The sequence below is a fragment of the Nicotiana tomentosiformis genome, chromosome 3 (genome assembly GCF_000390325.3).
Source record: "Nicotiana tomentosiformis chromosome 3, ASM39032v3, whole genome shotgun sequence".
In the NCBI taxonomy this organism is placed as follows: domain Eukaryota; kingdom Viridiplantae; phylum Streptophyta; class Magnoliopsida; order Solanales; family Solanaceae; genus Nicotiana; species Nicotiana tomentosiformis.
In genome coordinates, this window is record NC_090814.1 from 73803360 (window position 1) to 73809359 (window position 6000).

A 6000-nucleotide genomic window follows, 5' to 3' on the forward strand; every position below is an offset into this window, starting at 1 on the left:
CCTCAAACGATTTACAATATAATTTCAGTAATTTAATCAAATAAAAGATGCAATTATCACAAGTAATTCATGATTTGAGTCCTAAACTACCCGGACATAGCATAATTAGTAGCTACGCACGGACTATCATCACCTCGTGCATACGTAACCCCCACAATTAGCAATAATTATTAATGTGAATCACCTATGGGGTAAATTCCCTCTTACAAGGTTAGGCAAGAGACTTATCTTGTCTCAAAGCCCACTTTCCGATCACAATATCGCGAAAAATCTCAATTCGGTGCCGAAAAATCCAAAACTATCCAAAAGTTATATAAAATAATTAATACATGCTCAATAATTTAAAATTAGACTATTAAATAAATTAGCCTATCCAAAATGGTAATTCCTAAAATTCACCTCGGGCCCACATGCCCGGATTTCGAAAATTTTCAGAGAAAATCGTTACCCATAATCTCAAGAACTTAAATATACAATTTCCATCCAATTGCATAACTATTTTCGTGGTTAAAATGTCATTTTTATACAAATCTAAGTTTTTCCTCCAACCCTTGATTTTCACAAATTTACAGGTTATAATGTACCTATAATCTATGTATTTAACTCAAAGTATGTAGAATTAACTTACCTTCAAGTTGCTAGTTGAAATCCCCTCTCAAAAAGCTCCAAAATCGCCCAAAAATGGAGGAAAAACGGACTAAAAGGACTGAGCCTCGCCCCCTTTTCAACATTCTGTTCAATAGCCCTTTCCGCACCAGCGGAGGGGTAGCCACACCTGCGGCTTCGCACCTGCAGAAAATGCCTCATAGGTGCGAGTTTCCTCACCAGTCCAAGCTCCGCATCTGCGTCACAAGGACCGCTCCTGCGCCAATTCCTTCGCACTTGCGGCACTTGCCGCTTCTGCACGCTCGCATGTGCGCCTAAAATGTCGCTTCTACGACACGTGCCAGCCTCCCCTTTTTTTGCATCTTTGGCTTGGTGCTCGCTTCTGCGAGCTCGCACCTGCAGCTGCCCAAGCGAAGGTGCAGTTGCAGCAGAAGCTGGGAGCTTCAGCTACTGCTCTAACTTCCAAAATTTATCCGAGCCTCGTCCGATTAACCCCCGAGGCCCCTGTGGCCTCGCCCGAATATACCAACAAGTTTAAAATCATAAAATGGACTCGCTCGAACCCTCAGAACATATAAAACAACATCAAAACTAAGAATCATACCTCAAACCAAATTGATTCAACTTAGAAATTTCAAAATTTTCAAACTTACTCCGAACGCGCCGAAACATACTTAAACTACTCGAAATGACACCAAATTTTGCGTGCAAGTCTTAAATCACCATATGGAGCTATTCCCAAGCTCAAAATTCCAAACAGACCTCATTTACTCCAAAACCTACTCCAGACCAAAAATTTTAAGAACCTTAAACCTTTATATTAAGCGCTGAAACGTTCCCGGGTTGTCCAAAACCCGATTCGAACATACGCCCAAGTCCAAAATTATCATACGAACCTATTGGAACCGTCAAATCCCGATTCCGGGGCCGTTTTTGCAAAATGTTGACCGAAGTCAAACTTGGACTTTTTAAGCCAAATTAAAGAACTAAGTATTCCGATTTCAACCCGAACACTTCAAAATCCCGAACCGACCATCCCCACAAGTCATAAATTAATAAAAGCGCATATGAGGAGTTTTATTAGGGGAACGAGATTCTAAAAGTCAAAATGACCGGTTGGATCATTACATTCTCCACCTCTTAAACAAACGTTCATCCTCGAACTGGTTTAGAATTATACCTGGAGTGCTGAATAAGTGTGGATATCTGCTCCACATGTCCTCCTCGGCCTCCCAAGTTTCTTCCTCGACTGGTTGGCCCCTCCACTTGACTTTTACCGTAGTAACCTTCTTGGACCTCAACTGGCAAACCTGTTTATCAACAATGGCAACTAGCTCCTCTTCATAACCTAAGCTCTTATCTAGCTGAACTGTGCAGAAGTCTAACACATGCGATAGGTCGGCGTGATACTTCCGGAGCATAGATACATGGAAAACCGGATGAACTCCTGATAGATTGGGAGGCAAAGCAGGCTCATAAGCAACCTCCCCAACTCGTCTCAACACCTCAAATGGGCCTATAAACCTTGGGCTCAACTTGCCCTTCTTCCCAAATCTCACGATTCCCTTCATCGGCGAAACCTTCAAGAGAACTTTTTCACCAACCATAAACGATAAATCATACGCTTTCTGATCCGCGTAACTCTTTTGTATTGACTGTGCTATACGAAGTTGCTCCTATATTAACTTTACCTTTTCAAGGCAACATTTACCAAATCAGTACCATATAACTTAGCCTCACCGAGCTCAAACCATCCGATGGGTGAACATCATCGCCGACCATATAAAGCCTCAAATGGATCCATCTCAATGTTGGATTGGTAACTGCTGTTATAAGCAAACTCGACCAAAGGCAAGAAATGATCCCACTGACCTCCAAAGTCAATCACACATGCCCTGAGCATATCCTCCAAAATCTGAACTGTCCGCTTTGACTGCCCGTCGGTATGTGATGAAAGGCTGTGCTGAGCTCTACACGGGTCCCCAATTCATTCTGTACTGATCTCCAGAAATGTGAAGTAAATTGAGGGCCTTTATCTGATATGATGGAAATTGGCACACCGTGCAACCAAACTATCTCTTATATATAAATCTGGGCCAACCACTTCGAAGTATACGTAGTCACAACCGAAATAAAGTGTGTCGACTTGGTCAACCTGTCGACAATGACCCAAACTGCATCAAACTCTGTAGCACCACTCTCATATGTTGCTCGTGCTCTTCCTTACTACGCGAGTAAATCAAAATGTCATCAATGAAAATAATTACAAACGAATCAATATATGGCCTGAATACCCTGTTCATCAGATCCATAAATGCCGCTGGGGCATTAGTCAAACCAAAAGACATCACCAGAAATTCATAATGACCATATCTACGCCGGAAAGTAGTCTTCGGAACATCCGAATCCCGAATCTTCAACTGGTAGTACCCCGACCTTAAATCGATCATAGAGAACATCCTAGCACCCTGCAACCGGTCAAATAGATCATCAATCTATGGCAACGAGTACTTGTTCTTAATGGTGACTTTGTTCAGTTGGCGATAGTCAATACACATTCGCATAGTTCCATGCTTTTTCTTCATAAATAATATCGGTACACCCCAAGGCGATACACATGGTCTGACAAACCCCTTGGCTAGAAACTTCTCAAGATGTTCTTTCAAATCCTTCAATTCTTTCGGGGCCATGCAATACGGTGGGATATATATAGGCTAGGTATCTGGAGCCAAGTCAATACAAAAATCAATATCACGATCTGGTGGCATGCCTGGAAGATCTGAAGGAAATACATCGGAGAACCGGACTACAAGCACTGAATCAATAGTCGGAGTCTCTGCAGTAGTATCCCGAACATAGGCTAGATAAGCCAAACAACCCTTATCGACCATATGTCTAGCTTTTAGAAAGGAAATAACATGATTAGATGCGCTGACAGACGAACCCTTCCACTCCAACCTAGGAAATTCCGGCACTGCCAAAGTAACCGTCTTAGCATGACAATTTAGGACATCATGATATGGAGATAGCCAGTCCATGCTCAGGATAATCTCGAAGTCGGTCATATCAAGCAGCAGAAGATCTGCTCTAGTCTCATAACCACAGAATGTAACAACACATGACCGATAGATCTGATCCACAACAACAGAATCGCCCACAGGAGTGGACACATAAACAGGAGTACTCAAAGACTCACGAGAAGCATCCCGGAAATGAGTAAATAGAGATGACACATATGAATACGTAGATCCTGGATCAAATAATACGGAGGCATCTTGCCGCAAACAGAAATATTACCTGTAATCACTGTATCTGAGGCCTTTATATCTAGTCTGGCCGGAAAAGCATAGAACCGAGCTCGAGCGCCAACTGGCTGGCCTCTACCGAGATGGCTTCCAACTCTAGGACGGCCCCTACCTACCTGCCCTCCACCTCTGGGTGGTCGAACGGTTGGTGGAGCAACTGGTGCGGTAATCATAGGTTGCTGACCCTGCTGCACTGGTTTACCTCGAAGCCTGGGACAGAATCTCTACATGTGACTGAAATCCCCGCACTCTTATCAACTTCTCGGTGCGATGAGCTGCTGACTAGAAGTGTGGCCCTGGTGACCTGAATACCCACTGGAAGAACCTTGAATAGCTAGTGGGCGATAAGAACTTTCTGGCATAGCACTGAAATAAGGTCGCACTGGTGCACCCCGAGTAGGCGGTGGTGCTGGATATGGGGCCTGCTCGACTGCCCTCTCACGAACTGACCTCTACCCCCAGACGGAGCACCTCTGAACTCTCCAGAATATCTAAACCGCTTATCCCTCATAACTTGCTCTCGGGCAATAGTGGCTTGAATGCCAGTATGTAAACCCGCAACAAACCTCTGCACTCTCTCTGCCTCAGTAGAGAGTATCATAAGTGCATGGCGAGATAACTTAGAGAACCTCACCTCATAATCAGTCACTGACATCTGACCCTGTTGGAGCTACTCAAACTAGAACCGCAACTCTTCCCTCTTGTAGGGTGGAATATACCTGTCCAGGAAAATACGGGTGAACCTGTCCCAAGTCATGGGAGGAGAATCTGCTGGTCTGCCAAGAATATAAGACTTCCACCATCTACGGGCTCTGCCCTCCAGCTGAAAAGTAGCAAAGTCTACCCCATGAGACTCCAATATCCTCATGTTGTGCAGTTTGTCCCTGCACCGATCAATGAAGTCCTGGGGATCCTCATGTCGCTCTCCCCCAAAGATAGGAGGATGTAGTCTAATCCATCTGTCCAATAGCTTCTACGGCTCGGCGGTCGTAGCTGGTCTAGGCTCAGGTGTAGCTGCTGCCACTGGCTAGGCTCCACCAATAGGTAGTGCACCCTGGGTTTGATATACAGCAGTTGTCTGCCCATGAGCCTGTGCAGTAGGGGTCTGAGCTCCCCCACCAGCCTGAGATGTGGCTGGGTCTGCCGGAAATAAACCAGCCTCAGTCATAGTGTCCATGAACCGCAGCATACGGCCCATGACCTCTTGGAATCCCGGTGCAAACGTGAAATCCACCGGAGGTGGATCGGCTACGGGCACTTCCCCATGTTTCTCAATAATAGGATCCTCTATTGGACCCACTGGTGGCATAACTGGAACGATTATGGGACGTCCTCGTCCCTACCACGGGCTGGAGTCCTCCCTCGGCCTCTGTCTCGACCTCTAACAACAAGGGGAGTAGCTCTTCCCTGGTCTGGAACTTCATTAGAGCGCGTTCTCACCATCTGTGAGAGAATAAGAGAAAGATATTTAGTTCTACATTATTTGCACAATGGGAGATGAAGAAAGGAAGTTTTCCTAACACCCTATAGCCTCTCAAAGATAAGTACATACATCTCCATACCGATCCGCAAGACTATATTAGGCTTGCTCATAACTTGTGAGACCTACATGAACCTAGTGCTCTGATACCATGTTGTCACGACCCAAACTCACCTATAGGTCGTGATGGCACCCAACATCCCAGCTGGGCAAGCCAACTAATGATTTAAACATATATTCATTTCTTTAAAAATTATCCGAGTAATAAAACTCGGAGTACTTGCAAAAATTAAGACAATGTGAGAAATAAGATAAATTAAAACTCAAGTAAAATAATTAAATCCAAAAATTCTACTAGTGTGTGCCAAGACCTGGTGTCACAAGTGTATGAGCATCTAGTAGATTATACAAAATTCTAAATAGTGTTTGAAATTAAATAGACAGAATACAAATAAAAGAAGAGGCACTGGTTGCTGCAGAACGGCTCAGAAAGGTAGCTCACCATTAAGCCTCTGGATAACGTGGATGCACTCTGATAGGTCCTCGGATAGTACCTGTCTCGGGCTGCACAAAAAGTGCAGCAAGCTTAGCATGAGTACGTAAACAACG